Consider the following 12937-nt stretch of genomic DNA (forward strand, 5'->3'; position numbering starts at 1 on the left):
GGGGGCTCTCCCCACATATATTATTACCTGCATCTGGGGGCTCTCCCACATATATTACTACCTACATGCAGGGGCCCTCCCACACACATTACTGCCTGTATCCAGGGGCTATCACACACATTACTGCCTGCATTCAGAGGCTCTCCCACATATATTACTACCTACATGCAGGGGCCCTCCCACTCACATTACTGCCTGTATCCAGGGGCTATCACACACATTACTGCCTGCATCCCGAGGCCCTCCAACATATATTACTACCAGCATTCGGGGCTCTCCTATATATATTATTACCTGCATCAGGGGGCTCTCCCACATATTACTACCTACATGCAGGGGCCCTCCCACACACATTGCTGTCTGTATCCCTGGCATCTCATGCACATTACTGCCTGCATTCAGGGGCTCTCCCACATATTACTACCTGCATCAAGGGGCCCACTCATGCACCTGCATCCAGGGGCCCTCCCACATATATTACCACCTGCATTCAGGGGCCCCTCTTACATATTACCACCTGCATCCAGGGGCCCCTCTTACATATTACCACCTGCATCCAGGGTCCCTCTCACACACATAACTGCCTGCATCGTGGGGCTCTCGCACAGATTACAGCTTGAATGCAAGTGCTGTCTCTCATAAATTACTGCCTGCATCCAGGGGCCCACTCCCATCACGGCCTCACAACCTGCTGCATAAACCTGCACTTCCCCTCGACTCCATAAAACCCCGGCTGCGGCGGGGACAGGGGGAGAAAGGAAAGAAACGCAGCACAGATTCAGCCCAGCTGTGCCTTTATCACTGCAGCATAGAGGCAGGATGTTTCGGAGGGATGGAGAACGAGAGAAATAAAGACCCGTGAAGATCAAGTGGCGTTAAAAATGGGAGAGAGGCTCCGGAATGCGTTCGCGTGAGTTTGTGGGTGCGCGTGTGCGTGTGTGTGTGTATGTGCATATGTGTCTGCGTGTGTGTGCGTGTGAGTGAGAGTGTGTGAGTCTGACTGCATGCATGTGTGTATTTGTGTGTGTGTGTGTGCGTATGTGTCTGCGTGTGTATGAGAGTGTGTCTGCATGCGTGTGTGTGTTTGTGTGTGTGTGTGCTGGCAGTAAATCACTCTCACTTACAGTGTGAAGGAGCCAGAGAGCCGGAGGAGAGCAAGACATCTTTTACCATTTAATTTTGCCCTGTGAAACTGGAGCACGGGCCCATTCAGACCCACCATTCAGCTCAGCCTCAGACGCCGAGAGGAAGCGGCCGTTTAACTGAAGAACGCACCAGAGGCATCCTGGGATGTCGCCGACGCGGCCCCGAACGGCTCCGAGAAGCGGGGCCCGCGAACCCGCGAGAGAGAGAGGGTCTCAAAGCGCCCGAACCAGAAGCCACGCCCCCGCCCCGGAATCCCGCTGTAAGGACTGGAAGCCAATCAGCTGCTGTTTTTACGTTTGAAGCTGAAGCGGACTGAAAGTCCCTCCTAAAAAAAGATGGCCCCTCTCCAACTCTAGCAAACAGGGACCTCAGCAAAAACCCAGTTCTCTCACAGTTCTCGTATTGCTTGACGGGTCACTTCACCACTCAGTCAAAGCCAATAAGCCTTAAGTTTCTGCGGCAGAGCTTTGCAAAACGGTATAATGCGATGTGGTTCCATATGCACCAGGGAAAAACAAAAGTGTTTTTTTATTTCCCCATTTGGACCAATTCAAAAAGAAAAAAAAAAAAAGATTTGTATTATGAGATAAATCTAAGCGATTCTATATCTTGACGTTGAAGAATTTGTTCTGTTTATTTGGAGGTGATAAAAGACAACGGCACATGTCGTTATATATTCTCTAACCTGCCGCCAACAGAACTGTAAAAAACAATTTTATGGACATCTGGGTAGCTGAAGGATGTTCCAAATGCCCCACTAACAGACCAATATTTCATGTCAAAATCTTGCATTCCCTTCACATATGGTCTACAAAAAAATTATATGTTCCAGTTTCAGTAGCGAGAGACAGACGTTTGAGATGCCTACCCACCCAAGACAAAAACCCAGCCCTCCAGCATGCCAATGAGATTGTGGGGTTCCAACTGAAGACTCACACACACCTACTGACACACACATACTGGCACTTAAACTTGGGACCAACTACCAGCCACCACTGTAGGGAATTTCTAATGCAGAGCTCTCACTGCCTACCATAGCTCCGTATTTATGTTGCTGTGCGTACTTCAAAAGGACGATTTTATAATCTTCCGCAGATTGCAAAACGGCCATATGAGAATCATTGCCGTACCATAACAAACTCAAACTCAAGGCCCAGAGGTTCGACTCCAGATTTGGGGAAGATAAAGTACCATGTACTCTTCGAGTGCCAGCATGCTCCATCTGTGCATTAACACTGAGCCAGTGTTAGCAGCAAGCTCCACATGTGTATTAACACTGAACCAGAGTTAGCCAGCATGCTCCCTCTGTGCATGAACACTGAACCAGAGTGATCCAGCATGCTCCACCTGTGCATCAACACTGAGTCAGTGTTACCCAGCATGCTCCACCTGTGCATCAACACTGAGTCAGTGTTACCCAGCATGCTCCACCTTTGCATTAACATTAAGACAGTTAGCCAGCCTGCTCCCTCTGTGCATTAACACTGAGCCAGTGTTAGCCAGAATGCTCCCTCTGTGCATTAACACTGAACCAGAGTTAGCCAGCATTAACACTGAGCCAGAATGATCCAGCACACTCCACCTGTACATTAACACTGAGCCAGAATGATCCAGCACACTCCACCTGTACATTAACACTGAGCAAGCATTAGCCAGCACGCTTTATCTGTGCATTAACACTGAGCTAGAATGAACTAGAGTGACCCAGAGTAACTGGCCGCCTGTCGAGGTGCTTCAACACTGCAGATGACGCTCGGACTGTTACTGTCCTTTGTGCCCTCTGGCAACCCCGACCCACCCACTCTGCCAAACACTGGCCCAGGAACCCACCGGGAGAGTAAAGACCAAAATATCACGGTGACTCACAAACTCTCCCTGTGCGTACGCTTAAATATTTGATAAAGTGGAAAAATATGCATGGAATAGCCCTGCCTTTATCATCAGCGGAATGTCACAGAAGGTGTTCCGTGGTTTAAACTGAAACAGAGCATCATTAAAAGCCTGACATTTTTTTTTCCCCAACGGAGTAAAATTAAAGATTCATCTTGTGCCACGTTTAATATTACTGCATCACCTCAAAGGAAAATTTACGACTGTAGAGATAGTAGAAATATTCTACGCTCTCCCAGGGCGTTTGCATTTGAACTGCACACATGTTGACCACCGTCTTTTCCGATTACTCACTTTCATCATTTTTCCCCCCCTAGAAAGCCTTACTCTACTTTTTAACTTATGTAAAAAATGATTGTGTTCTGACAGGAATCTGGAAGGAATTACTTGACACAATACAGGCAGGTACCAGAGCGCGATTAGTATATTAGCAAGACAAATTAGCTCTCAGTTTACGGGGGGGGCAGAAACGGTCTCTGTAAACAGATTTTCCCTCACGTTTTTAATCTTGAGGCTCACTCACATCAAGGCGGCCATGTTTGAACGCACTCTCCTCAGAGCTCGGAGGCCTGTTTGTTTTTAAGGTTCCTCTGTTGGCATCGACACGCTGAACGCAGTGTTCCGCTTCCTCCATTAAAGTGCAGAGAAAATATACAGGCTGGAACTGGTGACAGGGAAGGCTGAGCTGGCCAATGGAAGCTTGTAGTTGATTTCTCCATGGTAACAGAATGCCAGGCCATCGTTACTGATTTGGTTAAGTTACTGGTATTTACAGTCTCAGCCCTCAAGGGAAGTTCTTTCAGAGGCCTTCACAAAATGTTTTGAATTTTAGAAAAAAAACGCACCACGTTAAATGAAAATCTGCTCATGTCATATCAAAGCCGAATAAAATTGTGTGGTCACATAAAATACGCCTACCTCTGTGATCAAAAGAGGAAAACAGCCAGAGTATTTTTAAGAAACAGACAGTTTTTCATCGTGTGTTCACATGGAAGCATGGACTAAATTTACTGACTTTGTGTCTCGGCTTTCAGCGAGATTCAGGAGTTCACAAAGACGAGGCTTATCAAAGCTGTAAATACATCTGGTGCAGGTTAGCCCATTCCATCTCTTTGTATGTCACGGCAATGTATATGATCTGGACCACGACCAACTGATCTGGACAAACACACATGCACACACACAGAAATGTACATCCCTACATGCATACATATATTATTTTAATACATACATTTATATGCAAATATTTAGGGTACCCCTGGTCAAAATGCTTTTTTAATCTTCAAGAGAAGTTAACACAACCGCTGCAGGGCACAAACTTAACTTGCGCTCTGTTTATTTATTAGCACCTGTGAAACTGTTAGCCAGGGTCAAATATTCAGAGGACATTGGGATTGTAAAGCAATACAGAAATGAAATTTATGCTCATCATCTTTATCTCAGTTTCAAACAATATAAACAATATACAAGGTTCATGGTTTCCATTAACCTCTACTAGATTACATTCAACAATGAAAGTGTCATGAATGTTTTATGATAAAGATGTAATTCATATAAAAATGTAATATAACAAAGACATGGTGAGTATAAATCATGTTCATCTGTTTAATGATGTTAAATTAGATTTTTTTTTCTTTTGATACGACTCATTTTTTTCGTCTCATTATATTCAAAGAAAATATATAGGCAAAAAGACAAAGCAAATTCAGATGACGAACAACAAAAACACAAGACATGAACCAAATTCACATTTCTCAAAACTGTCATTCCTCTTTTACCCCAAAATGTTAAAGCAGGTCAATATGACCCCAAACTGAACACAAGGGTTAAACAAATTTCTGCAAATTTGAATGCATAATTACTATTTCTTTACTGGATTCAAGTTTTACTAAAACTGTAAATGTGACATGTGCACTTGATTTCGACTTAATTTAAGACCTAACGAGTCAATCAAGCCAGACTAAGACAATTCCAGACCTTAATAAATGCTCTGACCCTTATAACCTCTAAGTTGACTGAGAAAGATAATTGATTATTGACTTACAAAGCAGGGGAGGGCTATTAGGAGCTATATAAACGCTTGCAGCTTGGAATTTTCACAGAAACATCATTAAGACACGGAAGTTAAGGGGAAATGTTGAAGTCAAGGTAAGATCTAAAGGACTGAGAAACATTGCCGGTAGAACTACTCGTAGACTGGCCTACATATCGCTCCACAGAAAATTGTTTCGGTACACCAGAACAGGGGTACACTGGTCCACTGTACAGCAATGCATACACAGAAACTATGACGAATGCCATGGTATATGATGGATATCAATGATAGTGGATATAAACAGAACTGCTGGACATAAAGCTACAGTAGAAATGTATTCCTCTTGACCTTTGTGTCACTCCCAGTTTAAAATATTTCCACTGGCTCTGTACTCCACAATTTTAGATTTGTAATCAAACAACTCACATGCGGTTAAAGTGCACATTCTCAGCTTTTATTTAAGGACACACCATGTAGAAATTACAGAATGTTTTATACATAGCCCCCCACCAGTTGTCCAGAACTCTGCAGGCACTTTTAGGTACTTCTTAGCAAAACTAATTAACATCGTGCAGTGTAGCTTCTGTAATTGTTTGTGAAGTCTTCTGCAGACAGAAATCACTGACACATCCTTTTACATTTCTTTAACATCCATTCTATCGCTACTTCACATCAGGCAGGCCAGTGGAGGATGGGCTTCCCCTCTATAGCCGAGTTCTTCCTGAGATTTATTCCCATCGCAGAGTTTTTTCTTACCATTGTTCGAGGTTTATTCCCCCCACCGGGGAGTTTTTTAAATTTTTGTTTAACCTCATATGCTTGCTATTTGGGGTTTCAGGACTGGTGTTTGCTATTTTTCTACTACTCTGTAAAGCATCTTTGTGACGGTTTCCGGTAAAAATCACAATACAAATAAAATTTCCTGATTTGATGTTTATGCCTGCTTCCTGGAGAGTGTTTCTGGTCTGTCGGACAGGTGTTTGGGGTTTTTTCTTCATATTGGCGTATGGTAAGATTTCTTTGGTCATCAACTGTAAAAGTCTTCCTTTGCCTACCAGGCCCTTTGCGTTACTGTGCTCACCAGTGCTTTCTTTCTTTTTAATGATGTTACAAAAGGTTGATATTTGTAAGCCTAAGGTTTGGCCTCTGTCTCTGAGTGATTTTTCTTATTTCTCAACCGCAGTATGGCTTCCTTGACTTACATTGGCACAACTCCAAAGGCAATGAAAAGCCTGGAATCAAGACTTCCAGATACAAAAAAACTATTTTATACCTGCACTAAGAAAGCAACTAAGCATACATGACTAGTCGGGAACACACATGAAACCATTAGTCCCAAACTTTATAGAACCCTGAAATGGGGGTGGGGGGGGGGGGGGGGCACTTGGTGAAACAAAAATGGATTAAAAAAATACCCTTCATTAAAAGCTGTGAATCTGCACTTCAGCCACATGTGAATTGTTTGACATGTCAAAACAATTCTTCCTTGACTTTCATTGACAAATCTAAAATTGTGGAGTACAGAGCCAAATCAAGACAATAATATGACTTCATCACGACTTCATTCAACATTATCGAGGTCACCGTATAAACACACACACGTACACACACACACACACACACGCGCGCGCGCGCGCGCACACACACGTACACGCACGCACACGCGCACGCGCAAGCGCACGCACACGCACACACACACACACGCCACAATCACGTTTTTGAGGAGTACCTCTAAAACTGAAGTTGCGAGCTATACAGGGTCCTGGGTCCTAAAGCCCAGGCGGGGAGACTCCCCCGACAGCGGGTCATTCCCCCCGAGGGGCACCGTGGCTCAAAACGAGAAGCTCGACTGAGCTAATTCTTTCCAGAATTCCTGCATAGGCAGATGAACGGCGCCACCTTGTCAGTAAACGGCCAAATTCATCACCGTCCCGATCCCCAGCATCAGGGGCCGCCAGCGCTCCACGAGGCCTCCCTGTGGCCGGGGTGCGGGCCTGAGATTCCTCCGCTGCGGGAAATGCGCAGGACTCCGGAGGGGTGATGGATGTTCCCCCGGATGGTACAAGTCAGCTGCGCGGCTGAGACAGGAATGTATGCAGTTGGGAATAACACCCAGGGCTGGATGACGTTAGCGCGCGTTAGCTCCTATCCCAACTCACCGCGTTAGCTTTGTGCAATCAAACAACTGGAAGATAGCACGGCCATGTCGTGTCATAGCCTGGCCCTGGATGAGGGAAATGAAACCGAGTGATTTCATTTTAATGGCGGCCGTTAATCTTGGAGAAGACCCTCGCTCCCCACGCTGTGAGCACCTGTTTCACGACGGAAAAATGTTGACAAAAATAGTTGATGGTTAAATTGACGAGGACAACCGCTTTGCTGTGTGCTGCTTTCACTTTCCGCCTAAAACAGAACCTGCGGCTCTTCATGAAAACAGAAAAAAGAAGCCATTTTCCTATCTATTATGCATTAAAATATCGTTGTGAATGTGATCATTTATATTTCACATCATGAAAGTAAGGTAAACAGAGATTGACGATGCTCTCGTGTTTGGAATTAGAATGAGACTCAAGAGGTCTTTTATGCTGTATCTGGCCTAATGAAGGCAATGACACATGCTGGGGCTGACTGCCAGTCAAGCCTCAGGTGTGTGCGCCTGCAGTTGAGGCCAGCACTGTCCAATGTCCTTTGGGAAACAATGGGAATAACTGACAGCAGCCAATGAAGCAGAGCAATTTTCACCTTCCCCCCACCACTGAATTTCATGGAGGTTTGTTAAGGTTTGACAAGAGAGGAAAGTGAAGCTGTTTATTCCAGGCATAGGAATTCAAACAACCATATGTACTCTATCTGTGGGTGTGTTGTGTTCAGACAGTTATATCAAGTGGATATTATCAGTATTTAAGATTAAGCTGCTCTTTATAAAAAGCATTGATAGTACTTACAGAAAACTGTAAGCATTTTATTATTATATAACCCTAAAATTCTTACCTTCAGTATGTGTTTTTCACATTTTTAAATTGTGTGGTAACTCAAATCTAGTGATAACAGTTTATTCATAACGTCTCCCTGTTAACCTCCTGTCAAGTCATTTTAAGGAAAAAAAATCACAAGATATTAAGAGCCCCTTATTAATCAAATCAAATGTGTTTTACCTTAAACTCAAAAATTAAGCTAGTTTTTCTTAACACTCAAAAATATGTTAATTAATCATGAAATTAATAAAAACATATTGCATCAGCACAGGAAAAAGGAACGCCCTTAAGGAACTTGCTGAAGAAGAATAAAGTACAATGTGGATGGACTGCATCCAAACCGGACTGAGTGCTGAAATGTTCCCATTTAATCTGCATGCTGAGGACATGACCAAGGTGCAGGATATCCAAAATTTGATTGCAGTGCGTCCCAGGTGGCGCACGGGGAGCGGGCCTCGTTCGTTCCTGGCTGTCCGTTTGCTCTTACTCACTGGGCTGCCTTCGCCTCAGACCGTGTAAATACACTCGGGCACCGTTGCCAAATAAACAAGTCCTCACAAACCCAAATAATTCAATCTGTCCCAGGTCCCAGTCTCTCCAAAACATGAAAACAAGCCGGGTCAGGAACTTGGTGACCCCTGAGCGGAGTGTGACGTTTAATCAGCAGGGCAGAAAAAAGAGACCCGGGTTTTAAACTTCTCACGCGTGAACTGACACGGAAGAGCCGATCTAGGGTCTGCTTCTCAATCACACGCCGACCCTCTCCCACTCAGCAGGGTACGTGCATTCCCTACTGCTGACTAGGCATGCTCATTAAATTTAGATATATGGAAGCTATACCCATACGTGGGATAACCATACCACGTGCGTTAACATTACTAAATTATCTTGAAGCAACCCACTGAAGTATAACGTGTAAGGTATGGTCCTGTAACCTAAAGGTGCTAAAGGTTTGATTCCCCGCTAGAACACTGCCGTTGTACCCATGAGCAAGGTACTTAACCTGCTTCAGTATATGTCCAGCTGTATAAATGGATGCAATGTAAAATGCTATGTAAAATTGTAAGTCACTCTGGATAAGAGCATCTGGTAAATGCCTGTAATGTAATGAAATCCTTCATAGTAGCATCAAGGAACTTTGAGTTCTGATTAGGGAATTTGGAATGAATGGAGAGACAAGAGAGGAAGCAAAAGAGAGAGCAACAGACAGAACGAAAGAGGACATGACCAAGAGAATGAGAGAGAGGGTGAAGGAATAAAAGAGCAAATGACAAATAGAAGGAAAACTGGAGCAAACAAAGAGTTCCAAGTCAGCCCATCAGAAATACAGACAAAAGCACGTCCATCCTTCTGCACGCTCCTAGGTTCATTCCGGATACTTCCCTGCAGGCATGGTGGTCGAAATCAGTGGGACGCTCCACAGACCCACAGGGTTCTGCTCCCTTGCCCGGGTGTTCATTATTTCACCGGAGTCACCGATTGGACGGGATACTGAATCACCTGCTGTTCTGCGTGCCAATCAGCTGTTGGATGGAAGCCCTCAATATCACGGGCTTCCAGAGACAAGGAGGGGGGGGGGGGACACCTCTTCTCTCCACAAAATGGGACCGACAGCCAACCTCACACCGTACAGGATCCACAGACAGCCACGACATTCACTCACAGAGCGGAAACAGAGCAGTCTCGCCCCGGCTCCAAGCAAAACACTGAGCAGGTGAAAAGTTTAAAAGCAGACGTGACGGGCTCTCTCTCTATTACAGGAACATGAAATCGATACAGTGAGAGAGACTCCAAGTAACACAGAGCCGGTCGAAAGATAAGCATAGCCGTGCGACTCAGGGGGGACTAACGGAACATTCTTCGTTCTCTCATGCTCGTTCGGGGCTATGGCAGAGGGGCTTTGCTTCCCCCTGAGGACTGCTGAGAGAACGGAGCGCCTGAAACGTGTCACTCAATCTGAGAACACACGAGAACCGAGAACGTGCTCTACCCCGGCGACTCGACGAGTCCCCGGATAGATTCTGGGTGTTTTCGCAAAGTTTGAGAGGGGGATGCTAATCGCTACCACACAGCCAAAGCCAACATCACACACAGACGCACTCTCGCCGCCACACATAATGAGCCAAAAACACATGCACAGCCTCAATTTCACAGCCACTGACATCATAATCTAATAATACATAAGCACAAACACACATGTACAAACACACACACATAGATGCTCAGTCCCAGAGCCACTGAGAACATAATATATAATCCCGAACAGACGCATACACACACACACACACAAACACACACACACACACACACACAGTGAAAAATGAGGCGATGAACTGCTCATAAACACACCAGCTGTCCACATGTATAATTCACATAGAGATACATAAAATGTTTCCACACTGCCACATAAATATATGCATGACATACTTAAAATGCATTCATACACACATACCCACTTGTGCACACACACATGCACATCTATGCTACTAAGAGGGGCTATAACTTATATCCACCAGGTGGGGATTATATTTTCCAAATTTTTTGTTTCACAAAATAAAACAATAGTTTCTTGCTCGGTTTCCCTTCGTCTAATATTATATTTTGTCTGAACATCTGAAAACATTCAGTGTGACAAACATGCAATAGAGGAAATCAGGAAGGGGGGGGAAGTACTTTCACGGCACTTTGTATTCAAAGAATAATTAACCCAATTAGCAAAAGATTTTATTAAATAAGGGCCAGAACAGTGCTTCAGCTTTGACACTTTAATAATGTTCACACGCACGCATGCACACATGCACACACACATGCTTTTCCATCGGTCTTATCGAAGTTCACCGCATTATATTTAGCCACATTGATGTTTCGCGGTTCTTGCAAGTCTGTGCATTCGCCCATGGTTTCAATTACATTAAAAAGACATTCTTCACTCAGTTGAAGTTCTAGTTCTGAATGTGTTTATTCCTGTAGCCCATAACAGCACAGAGCCGCTCGGGCTGGACGAGACCGTAACGTGATGACTCAATGCTGCGTGCTTCGCACAGTCTGCTCTCATTACGCAGAGCAATGCTGCCCCCTCTTGTGGCTGTGTCAGATTTCAGGTATACGTCGCATGAGTAGCCTCTTCACCAACATTTCTTCACACATCGAACTTCTGTTTACCTTCGTATTATAAAGCAATTACATATATGTAGAAGGCACATTCTACAATAACTCTAAGGTAAGCCACTCACAGTTTCTCTGTTTAGGTATTACAAAAGCATATCATATAGCATATAATAATAATAGGAGACGTAGTAGGAGGAGAAGGAAGTACTTCACAGTAAAGGGGTGAAACTCTTGAGTCACCACTAATGTAGCCCATTTGGCTGATTTACAACATCCATTTTGCACCAGAGTGCTCATCACACACACTGTTCACCAAACACCACTAGCCGTGGGATGACTCACTGCCAGGATACCATGGTACACTCTACTAGGAATATTTAATGAAGCCGGTGAGCGTCAGGACCTCGTTCTCATCCAAAAAACAGCGTCTCCTACCCGGAGCTCTTCTCTGCTCCGACCCTCGCACAGGAGTAAGGGGGTCACGGCGACCCCTTCGCGGCGGTTTGGCCATGGTCTCATCCGCATCAAACAGTCCGATGCAAACCTCTCTCCCCCTCCGTCAGTAGCTATCCAAGCCTGGCTCTAATGCCCTGTGTCGTTTGCATGATCTCCAGGGCTAATGGCTGACGCTCCTCTAAAAGCTTTTTTAATTATGGAGCCCATTAGCGATGATGGTCTGCGTCTGATCCCTGAAGGGTCTCCTTGAATTAGCGCTGGCCCGAGATGTGCGCTGCGAATGCAGACCACTCCGAGCCCACCCATACCCAGTGGGGAGATGAGCAATGCAGGCTATGGACATCGCTGCTGCAGCACTATAACAATGGAAGCACAACATACACCACACCGTGAAGTGTCAATCATAACGCAAAAGCATTGAGAGTTCCGAAGTTCCATTTCCCTTCTACCTGGTTGGTTGTCTTTGGCTCAGCTCACTTCATGTACATTCATGGTGCTTTGGTTGGAGTTTAGGAGAGACTAGGATGTACCTGCTAGTCTTAATCCCTGGACTTCGGTCTTCCACATCAATATAGGCATGCGTGCGCTTGCGTTAGCTTGCATGGGTCCGTGTGTTTGCTTTCAAATACTGAGCCTCATTACACCTGTAACCAAGTGACTTTAACTTCTATATGTAAAAAGAGTTCTCCTTGACTCCTGAACAGAACAAATTAAGAGAAAAATGGCTGCTTTTAGTAAGAAGGAGTGTTCTGTTCTAGTGTGTTTGTGTCTGTGTGTGTGCATGCATTTGCAGTATCTATGTATCCTATCTGTCTGAAAGGGTCCACATGGATGTCTGCAGTAAGTCTAATTGTTGCCCCTGAGAGCTGGTGTATGCATTTAATGTGCATGTATCAATGTCAGAGAGAGTGCACACAAATCCACTGTAATAACTTGATTGCTGTGTCTGTTGCAATTGTGTGTGTGTGTGTCTGTATATGGTGTGTTTGTGCGTGCATGTGTGCGTGTGTGTGTGCAGTGTAGTAAAATGGCTAAGGAGTTGGTCATGTAACCTAAAGGTTCGATTCCCTGGTAGGATACTGCCGTTGTACACTTGAGCAAGGTACTTAACCTGCATTGCTCCAGTATATATCCAGCTGTATAATTGGATACAATGTAAGTCGCTCTGGATAAGAGCGTCTGCTAAATGCCTGTAATATGCGTGCGTGCTGGGTGTGTGTTCATGGTGGGGGGGTGGGTGGATGTGTGTGTGTGTGTGTGTGTGTGTGTGTGCATGTGTGCGTGTTAGGTGTGTGTGTGTTAACCCCCTGTTTAGGGGGTTAGACTG

The 12937-nt window shown here is 44.9% G+C and overlaps 1 long non-coding RNA gene across 1 annotated transcript in view; it reads right to left on the reverse strand.

The window, feature by feature from the left end:
* Positions 1-12937, reverse strand: part of LOC118217273 — a 112883-nt gene that overhangs the window by 52453 nt on the left and 47493 nt on the right. The window lies entirely within an intron of this gene.

This window comes from Anguilla anguilla, chromosome 17 (assembly GCF_013347855.1).
Source record: "Anguilla anguilla isolate fAngAng1 chromosome 17, fAngAng1.pri, whole genome shotgun sequence".
Classification (NCBI taxonomy): domain Eukaryota; kingdom Metazoa; phylum Chordata; class Actinopteri; order Anguilliformes; family Anguillidae; genus Anguilla; species Anguilla anguilla.